Genomic DNA, 11,504 nt, shown 5'->3' with positions numbered 1-11,504 from the left:
TTTTACCTCAGCCTCTGCATATTGGGCCTGTCATGGCCTAGGCTCTTAAAATTACCCCGGCTTTTGTTTTCAGACTTCTGAAAACAATACTTAAAATGAATATAATGTTTGTCATTATTACTCCTACATGGAATCTAACCATTCCTACATGGAATCTAATCAATCTAACAACAACAACAAAAAAAAAAAAATCAGTGTTGTATTTCAACTCTAAGAACACTAATGACCAACATTCATAAGACCTGTCTACTAAGTAAAATTATCAACAACTCATTTATCAACCTACCGCACCATCAAACACCTCAGCATGATGAAATTTTGGCTCCTGTCTCGGAATTTGCCTAATCCTTCAAACACTTACAGGTTTATTCTTAGCTATACACTACACATCAGACACAACTACAGCCTTCTTATCAGTTATACACATCTGTCAGGATGTCAATTATGGCTGAATCATCCAATATATACATGCCAGCAGAGCCCCCATATTCTTCATCTGCATATTCCTATATGTAGGATGAGGCCTACACTATGGATCTTATATATTCCCTGAAACATAAAACATTGGCATTATCCTACTATTTGCAGTTATAGCAACAGCGTCTATAGGTTACATTTTACCATGAGGACAAATGTCCTTTTGAGGCACAACTATAATTACCAACTTACTATCAGCCATCCCATACATTGGAACCAACCTTGTAGAGTGAATCTGAGGAGGTTTTCCAGTAGACAAAGCCATCTTAACACAATTCTTTGTCTTCCACTTTATTGTACCATTCAACATTTTGGCACTAGCAGCAATTCATCTACTATTTCTTCATGAAACAACATCCATCAATCCTTTTGGAATCCTATCTGATATGGACAAAATTCTATTCCACCCATACTACACAATTAAAGACATCCTAGGTGCCCTATTCCTAATCATAGTACTCGTAACACTAATACTATTCTCACCTGACCTACTAGGGGGCCCTGACAACTACATCACTGCCAACCCACTTAACATGCCACCCCATATCAAACCCAAATGATATTTCCTATTTGCATACACAATCCTATTATGAATTACCAATAAACTAGGAGGACTAGCACTAGTCTTCTCCATTCTAGCCCTAGCCATTACTCCAGTATTACATACTTCAAAACAATGAGATATGATATTCCACCCACTAAGCCAGTGCCTATTTTGATTACTAGTAGCTGATCTCCTTACCTTAACATGAATTGGTGGTCAACTAGTAGAACACCCCTTCCTCACCAGTGGTCAGTTAGCCTCAATCCTTTACTTCACAATCTTCTTAATTCTAATAACTATCAGCATTATTGAGAGGAACTTATTGAGATAAAGGGTCTTTGTAGTATATTAACTATTTTGGTCTTGTAAACCAAAGATGGGGAAATCCATCTCCCTAAGACTCAAGGAAGAAGTAATAGCCCCACCACTAGCACCCAAAGCTGACATTCTAACTAAAATATTCCCTGATTCCCTCATCCCATTATTTCAATTCATATATTTAAAAACATCTACTGTGCTTCCCCAGTATGTATTTTCCCCACCACTATGTATCTTGTATTAATGGTTTGCCCCATGCATATAAGCATGTACATACTATGTTTGATTTTACATAAGTGCACCTCACTTAGACCACGAGCTTGATCACCAGGCCTTAAGAAAGCATCAATCCTTGCACGATGTATACCTCTTCTCACTCCAGGCCCATCGAATGTGGGGGTTGCTACAGTGAAATTATACGGGCATCTGGTTCTTACTTCAGGGCCATGATAGTCCTCAATCCAACCCTACTAATGTTTCAAATGAGACATATCAATGGACTAATGACTAATGAGCCCGTGATCACACTTAACTGTAGTGTCAGGCATTTGTTATTTTTTTAATTTTTAGAGGGGGTACTGGTATCACTCGGCTATGGCTGTAAATGTCTCTTTGAATTCAAATAACTTTTAGCTTGGCTTAATCATCATCATTATCTGCATTGCATAACCATAAGTTGCAATTTAGTCAATGGTTACAGGACATAAACACATAAACACATACAGACGCATACACCTGTGCACACATAAGTTTATTCAACAGATAAAAACTAGCTAAATCAAACTCCCTTTACCCCATAACTTCAAAAATATACAAACACTTAAAATTGTCCTGCCAAACCCCCCAAACAGAACTAAGCACATGTAACATATATAAGCCACTTCTACTGATACTCCATACATTAATCTCTATCACTAACTTACCCAGAATACTCTATTCAAGAAAGCTATCTATAGATGTAATACCCCACCTCTAATACCCCCTATCAACTTACATTTAATACTAATAATTAAATCACCATGCCTAAACACCTTAACATTAAATAATCTAATCCTACACCTGTCAGTGTAGCTTACTAAATAAAGCAAGGCATTGAAAATGCCTATAAGAGTCATAAGAATCCACAAACATAAAGGTTTGGTCCTAGCCTTCTTATTGATTATTAACAGAATTACACATGCAAATCTCCACATCCCTGTGAAAATGCCCTCTAAATCCCTAAATTGATTAAAATAAGCAGGTATAAAGAACACTAAATAACTATCTCATAACACCTTGTTCAAACACACCCCTACGGCATACAGCAGTGACAAAATTTAAGCCATGAACGAATGTTTGACTAAGTCATGTTAAAATTTAGGAGTTGGTAAATTTCGTGCCAGCCACTGCAGTCATACAATTAACCCAAATGAATAGGCCCACAGTGTAAAACATGTTAAGTACTACATCACACTAAAGTTAAAATTTAACCAAGCCATAAAAAGCTACTATTAACATAAAATATACCACGAAAGTGACTTTATTATTTCTGACCACATGATAGCTGAGACCCAAACTGGGATTATATACCTCACTATTTTCAGCACTAAACATAAATAATTTGTACAACAAAATTATTTGTCAGAGAATTAATAGCAACAGCTTAAAACTCAAAGGACTTGGTGGTGCTTTACATCCCTCTAGAAGAGCCTGTTCTATAATCTATAGCCCCTGATAAACCTCACCACTACTAGCTAAGTTAATCTATGTACCACCATTTTCAGCAAACCCACAAAAGGAAGAAAAGTAAGCATAATAATTATACATACAAAAGTAGTTCAAGGTGTAACCCATGAAGTGAGAAGAAATTGGCTACATTTTCTAATCAAGAATATGGTCATGAATGTTTTTATGAAAACTAAAAAACTAAAGGTGGATTTAGTAGTAAATTAAGAATAGAGAGCTTAATCGAATAGAGCCATGAATAATGCACACACCACCCATCACCCTTCTCAAGCAATGCACCCAAACACTATGTAATACAGACTCAACACAAGGGAGATAAGTCATAACAAGGTAAGCATACTGGAGAGTGTGTTGGATAAATCAAAGTGTACCTTAATTAAAGCATCTGGCTTACACCCAGAAAATGATATACACCAATGACCACAATGAACCAAAACTAGACAAACCAACCACTAATTCAACAACTAATCAAAGTCTCTAATCAAAACATTCAATTACATCATTATAGTATAGGAGATAGAAATTTTACTTGGAGCTATAAAGAAAGTACTATAAGAGAATGATGAAAGAGAGTTTAAAGTAATAAACAGCAAAGATCACCCTTTATACCTTTTTCATAATTAACTAGCTAGAATAATTTAACAAAGAGATCTTAAGCTAACTCCCCCCAAACCAAACGAGCTACCTATGAACAAATCACAGGGATAAACTCGCCTATGTTGCAAAATAGTGAGAAGATTTATAGGTAGAGGTGAAAAGCCTAATGAGCCTGGTGATAGCTGGTTGCCCAGAATAGAATCTCAGTTCAACTTTAAATTTACCTGATGAATCCCAAAATTATCATGTAAATTTAAAACATAATCTGAAAAGGCACAGCTTTTTAGAATAAGGATACAACCTTACTTAGAAAGTAAAGTTAAATAAAATCATATTGGGCCTAAGAGCAGCCACCAATTAAGAAAGCATTCAAGGTCAACAACCCAACCCTCTTATTTCCAAAAATCTTAAACCAACTCCAAACGTACTACTGGGTTAATCTATTTAATGATAGAATCAATTATGCTAGTATGAGTAACCAAAAAAAAAAAAAAAACATTTCTCCTTGCATAAGCTTATAACAGTGAACGAATGCCCACTGATAATTAACAACATGATAAAAATAAACTACTAATAAAACACTTATCAAGTCAATTGTTAGCCCAACACAGGTATGCAACAAGGAAAGATTTAAAAAACTAAAAGAAACTCGTCAAACACAACCCCTCCTATTTACCAAAAACATCACCTCCAGCATGCCCAGTATAGGAGACACTGCCTGCCCAGTGATATTAGTTAAACGGCCACGGTATCCTGATCATGCAAAGGTAGCATAATCACTTTTTCTCTAAATAAGGACTTTTATGAATGTCCACGCGAGGGCTTAACTCTCTCTTATTTCCAGTCAGTGAAATTGACCTTCCCGTGAAGAGCCGAGAATAAATAAGACTAGAAGACCCTATGGAGCTTTAATTAACTAGTCAATAATAAGTCTATTTAATAACCAATTAGGCATAACACAATATAATGGATTAACAATTTAGTTTGGGGTGACCTCGGAGAATAAAATAACCTCGCACTGATACAAATATAGACAAACCAGTTGAAATATAGCATCGGTTATTGATCCAAGAAATTTGACCAATGGAACAAGTTACCGTAGGGTAACAGCACAATCCTATTTGAGAGTCCATATCAACAATAGGGCTTATGACCTCGATGTTGGTTCAGGACATCCCCATGGTGCAGCAGCTATTAAAGATTCATTCGTTCAACAATTAAAGTCCTACATGATCTGAGTCCCAGCTGGAGCAATCCAGGTCAGTTTCTATCTATTACAACAACTTCTCCCAGTACTAAAGGACAAGAGAAGTAAGGCCTATTCTATCAGAATGTCTTAGAACTAATAGAGGATATAATCTCAATAGTCCATCTTCATTTCATAGCTCTAGAGATAGGGCTTGTTAGGGTGGCAGAGACCTGTAATTGCATAAAACTTAAACTTTTATTCTCAGAGGTTCAAACCTTCTTTCTAACATTATGTTTATAATTAGCATCATTTCACTAATTGTACCTATACTACTTGCTGTAGCCTTTCTAACATTAGTGGAATGAAAAATCCTCGGGTACATACAGCTCCATAAAGGACCAAATATCCTAGTATCCTTCAACCAATTGCAGATGCCATAAAACAATTCACTAAAGAACCTTTATGACCCCTAACATCATCTATCACTATATTTATAATAGCCCCACTACTGGCCCTAACACTGGCCCTAATGATATGAATCCCATTACCAATACCTTACCCTCTCATCACTATAAACCTAGGAATCCTATTCATACTAGAAATATCAAGCCTAGCTGTTTACTCTATTTTATGGTCTGGATGAGCCTCAAACTCAAAATATGCCCTAATTGGGGCCCTTCGAGCATAGACCAAACAATTTCCTACGAAGTCACACTAACCATTATCCTCCTATCACTACTATTAATAAATGGCTCTTTTACCCTATCCAAACTTATTACTACACAAGAACACCTATAACTGATCCTCCCCACATGACCCCTAGCTATAATATTATTTATCTCAACCCTAGCAGAAAGCAACCCTACCCCATTTAACTTAGCAGAAGGATAATCAGAATTAGTCTCCAGATTCAACATCAAATAGGAAGCCAGCCCATTCACCCTATTTTTCCTAGCTGAATATGCCAACTTTATTTTAATGAATATCCTTACAACTATCCTGTCTTTTGGTGCATTCCACACCCTATATTTACCAGAACTATACTCCATCAATTTTACCATAAAAACACTTCTACTTACAACTTCCTTCCTATGAATTAGAGCATCCTATTCATTATTCTGTTATGATCAACTCATACATTTAATATGAAAAAACTTTCTCCCCCTGACACTAGTCCTATGCATATGATATGTAGCCTTACCATTATAACAGCAAGTATTCCTCCCCAAACATCAGAAATATGTCTGACAAGAGTTACTTTGATTATAGAGGTTCAAGTCCTCTTATTTATAGAATTATAGGAATTGAACCTTATCCTAAGAACTCAAAAATATTTCTGCTACTCAACTCACATCAAATTTTACAGTAACATTAGCTAAATAAGCTATTGGGCCGATACTATGAAAATGTTGGTTTAGCACCTTCCCATACTAATTAAACCCCCATCCTTACTATCATTATATCAACTGTCATTTCAGGAAACATTATAGTATTAATAAGCCCTCACTGACTGACAATATGAATTAGATTCACAATAAACATACTAGCTATTTTTTCATGTGTCTGATAGCCATTTGTGTGTCTTGATTGGAGAAGTGTGTGTTCATATCTTCTTCCCATTTTTTGGTATGTTTGCCTGTTTCATGTGTGTTGAGTTTGAGGAATTCATTATAGATCCTGGATATCAACCTTTTGTCTGTACTGTCATTTGCAAATATCTTCTCCCATTTCGTGGGTTGCCTCTTTGTTTGTTTGTTTGTTTGTTTGTCTTTACTGTTTCCTTTGCTGTGCAGAAGCTTTTGATTTTGATGAAGTCCCAAAAATTTATTTTTGCTTTTGTTTCCTTTGCCTTTGGAGACATATCTTGAAAGAAGTTGCTGTGGCTGGTATCAAAGAGATTACTGCCTATGTTCTCCTCTAAGAGTCTGATGGATTCCTGTCTCAATTTGAGGTCTTTTATCCATTTTGAGTTTATCTTTGTGTACGGTGTAAGAGAATGGTCGAGTTTCATTCTTCTACATATAGCTGTCCAGTTTTCCCAGCATAATTTATTGAAGAGACTGTATATTTTTTCCTGTTTTGTCGAAGATTAATTGACCATAGAGTTGAGGGACCATATCTGGGCTCTCTACTCTGTTCCACTGGTCTATGTGTCTGTTTTTATGCCAGTAACATGCTGTCTTGGTGATCACAGCTTTGTAATAAAGCTTCAAATCAGATAACGTGATGCCCCCAGCTTTATTTTTGTTTTTCAACATTTCCTTAGTGATTTGGGAACTCTTATGATTCCATGCAAATTTTAGGATTATTTGTTCCAGCTCTTTGAAGAATAGCGGTGGAATTTTGATCGGAATGGCATTAAAATTATATATTGCTCTAGGCAGTATAGACATTTTAATAATGTTTATTCTTCCTATCCATGAGCATGGAATGGTCTTCCATCTTTCTGTGTCTTCTTCAATTTCCTTCATGAGTGTTCTGTAGTTCCTCAAGTACAGATCATTTACCTCTTTGGTTAGGTTTATTCCCAGGTATCTTATGGTTCTTGGTGCTATAGTAAATGGAATTGATTCTCTAATTTCCCTTTCTGTATTTTTATTGTTAGTGTATAAGAGAGCCACTGATTACTGCACATTGACTTTGTATCCTGCCACGTTGCTGAATTGCTGTATGAGTTCTAGTAGTTTGGTGGTGGAGTCTTTTGGGTTTTCCATATAAAGAATTATGTCATCTGCGAAGAGAGAGTTTGACTTCATAATTACCAATTTGGATACCTTTTATTTCTCTGTTGTCTGATTGCTGTTGCTAGGACTTCTAATACTATGTTGAACAAGAGTGGTGAAAGTGGGCATCCTTGTCTTGTTCCTGATCTCAACGGGAAGACTGCAAGCTTTTTCCCATTGAAGATGGTATTTGCTGTGGGTCTTTCATAGATAGATTTGATGAGGTACAGGAATGTTCTCTCTATCCCTATACTTTGATGCATTTTAATCAGGAACGGATGCTGGATTTTGTCAAATGCTTTTTCTGCATCAATTGAGAGGACCATATGGTTCTTCTCTCTTTATACCTCAGGGAGATTCAAATTAAAACCACATTGAGATATCACCTTACACCAGTTAGAATGGCCAAAATTAACAAAACAGGAAGCAACATGTGTTGGAGAGGATGTGGAGAAAGAGGAACCCTCTTACACTCTTAGTGGGAATGCAAGTTGGTGCAGCCTCTTTGGAGAACAGTGTGTAGATTCCTCAAGAAATTAAAAATAGAGCTTCCCTATGACCCTGCAATTGCACTCCTGTGTATTTACCACAAGAATACAGATGTCGTGAAAAGAAGGGCCATCTGTATCCCAATGTTTATAGCAGCAATGACCACGGTCGCCAAACTATGGAAAGAACCAAGATGCTCTTCAACGGACGAATGGATAGGGAAGATGTGGTCCATATACACTATGGAGTATGATACCTCCATCAGAAAGGACGAATACCCAACTTTTGTAGCAACAGTGATGGGACTGGAAGAGATTATGCTGAGTGAAATAAGTCAAGCAGGGGGAGTCAATTATCATATGGTTTCACTTATTTGTGGAGCAGAACAAATATCATGGAGGACAAGGGGTGTTAGAGAGGAGAAGGGAGTTGGGATAAATTGGAAGGGGAGGTGAATCATGAGAGACTATGGACTCTGAAAAACAATCTGAGGGGTTTGAAGTGGCAGCGGGTGGGAGGTTGTGGTACCAGGTGGTGGGTATTAGAGAGGGCACAGATTGCATGGAGCACTGGTGTGGCGAAAAAATAATGAATATGGCTTTTCTGAAAATAAATAAATTGAAAACAAATTTTTTTAAAGAAAAATATATACTAGCTATTATCCCCATTTTAATAAAAATTTCAATCCATGAGCCACAGAAGCATCAATAAAATATTTCCTTACCCAAGCCACTGCATCTATACTCTTAATATTAGGAATTATTATTAACCTACTATTGACAGGACAATGAACATTTCTAAATACCCCTAACCCAATCACATCAAACATAATAACATTAGCTCTGGCAATAAAATTAGGACTATCACCCTTCCACTTCTGAGTATCTGAACTGACCCAAGGAATCCCACTATCATCAGGAATAATTCTACTAACCTGACAAAAAATCACCCTCTTATCCATTCTATATCAAATCTCTCCATCTATAAATCCAAACTTATTAGTAGCCATAGATATTATATCCATTCTAGCAGGAGCCTGAGGAGGTCTTAACCAAACACAACTATGAAAAATACTAGCATATTCATCAATCGCCCCATAGGATAAATGATTGCTATAACAACATATAACCCCACCCTAATATTAAACCTCATAATCTACATCACAAAAACACTTGGAACATTCATACTCTTCACACTCAGTTCATATACAACCACACTATCGCTATCTCATATATGAAACAAACTCTCAGTAATTACCGCACTCATGCTAACAATCATACTATCACTAGGAGGCCTACCTCCCCTCTCAGGATTCATCTTTAATGAATAATCATCCACGAACTCACAAAAAATATAATTTTTATATCAACATTTATAGCAATTACAGTCCTACTAAACCTATACTTTAATATGTGGTTAACACACACAACAGTACTAACTATATTCCCCTCAATAAATACCATATAAATAAAATGGCAATTTGAAAACACAAAAAAAGTAATTATTTTACTCCTACTAACTGTAACTTCGAGCATATTACTCCCATTAACCCCAATAATACTAACACTGTTCTAGAAGTTTAGGTTAAAAAGACCAAGGGCCTTCAAAGCCCTAAGTAAGTGCCATTCACTTAACTCCTGAATCTCACCTTGAGGACTGCAAGAGTGTATCTAACATCTACCAAACTCAAAGCAATCACATTAATTAAGCTAAACCCTTTCTAGACTGGTGGCCTATCATCCCACAAAACTTTAGTTAACAGCTAAATACCCTAGTCAACTGGCTTCAATCTTCTTCTCCTGTCACAAAGAGAAAAATAGGCAGGTGAAGCTCTGCCACCCTAACAAGCCCTATCTCTAGGGCTATGAAATGAAGGTGGACTATTAAGATTATATCCTTAGGATATAGATCCTAAGGCATTCCAATAGAATAGGTCTTACTTCTCTTGTCCTTTCATACTGGGAGAAGTTGTTGTAATAGATAGAAACCTTCAAGTAAGGCTCTCAGTAGCCAGAGCATGTACTCGCCATATCGGGCTTGCCATTCTCCTAGGCCCAAATCCTAACCCAAGGTAGAGATTTCCAGGCACCCATACCCAAAGACCTGCTCTGCAATCCCTGTTTATGGGGGACCACTGAGAGAGAAAAGAGGACTCCGCCCTTCCCCCAGAATGACACCAAACTATTGGGGATTGGGCATAATCCCCAAGAGGGAGAATCCTCCATGGCCCCAGCAGGCCATCCCTACATTCCAGAGACAAAAGGCTGAGCTACCACTTCACTCTCACCCTAATTTCATATCCCAAGGAGCTGCCCTCAGGGTCTTCAGACTGGACCTGCCATACCCTAGGATCTAAACCTAACCAGAGGTTGTGTTTTTAGACTTCTATTCCCAGGACCCTGGCGCACAAGACCTCCAGGATGGAGTCTCCAGAGCCACATTCCAGGATTTTGCCTTCCATCCCGAAGGAAACAGTTAAAGTTTCCAAAATCTTCAGGGTAAGAGAAACCTGCAAGGGCCCCAAGGCCACCTTAATGTCGTAGGCTGCCCTAGGCAAAAATGCACAGTTGACACATCCTGAGCACTGACCTCCAGTCAGACACCCAGGGAGATAGCCCTAGAGATAGAAGATTATACTTGACATGTGCCTAGACCCTAATATGAACTGTAGGTTAGGTTTTGGGGCTTCTGTCCCCAGAGGCCTGTTCTTGAATACAAACATGAGGGGGTCCCTGAGAATCAAAATAGAACACCACCTGACCCCAGATGGGTAACTGGTTATTCGAAGTCATGTAAAACTCCCAGCTTAGGAGAATCCTGCATGGTCTATGAGCCACCACCACATTTTAGGTCTTCCTGGACAAAAACCGCATGGTGACCATTCAGCATGAGACTCCATTTCAATTCAGCCCCCCATGTGTCTAGCCCCAGAGCCAGGAAATACAAAGAGCTTTGTTCCTAGACGCCAGTGGGAATGTGAGATGGATTTCCAGGCATCCATACATAGAGTGCTGTTCTCGAATCTTTCCATAAGGGCACACTTGAGCCATCAAACAGGACTCCCAATGTCCTGCAGAAGAAAAACTTGCTGTTTGCAGCAACAAACAACCCCCAGAGTAGGAAAACCTCCATGGCCTCATGAGGCCACCCATCCATCCAGTGGCCATCATGGACACAAACTCCAGCCTGATCAAATGTCTGACACTCGCCCTTATTTCTGATGCTGGAGATCTCACCCCAGCCTCTGCAGATTGGGGCTGCCATGCCATCTGCGCTAAAAGTAAACCTAGCTTGTGTTTTCAGACTTTGGTCCTCACACTCCTGGCCCAGAATCCCTCTGAATTGGGAATTCTGGAGCCACAATGCAGCACTCTTCCTGTTCAGCAGAAGGAAAATGTGCCCGCTGGGGCTCTAGAAAAATCCAGAAATGAGGATCAACCTG

General features: G+C 38.1%; 1 pseudogene; it reads left to right on the top strand.

The window, feature by feature from the left end:
- Nucleotides 1-222: 222 nt before the first annotated feature.
- LOC123393633 lies at nt 223-1,352 on the top strand (annotated as a pseudogene).
- The last annotated feature ends 10,152 nt before the right edge of the window (nt 1,353-11,504 follow it).

The sequence above is a fragment of the Mustela putorius genome, unplaced genomic scaffold, assembly GCF_011764305.1.
Source record: "Mustela putorius furo isolate JIRA1106 unplaced genomic scaffold, ASM1176430v1.1 tig00000914_pilon_pilon_pilon, whole genome shotgun sequence".
Taxonomy (NCBI): domain Eukaryota; kingdom Metazoa; phylum Chordata; class Mammalia; order Carnivora; family Mustelidae; genus Mustela; species Mustela putorius.
The sequence above is the reverse complement of the archived record's forward strand: the minus strand, read 5'-3'. Positions and strand labels throughout refer to the sequence as shown.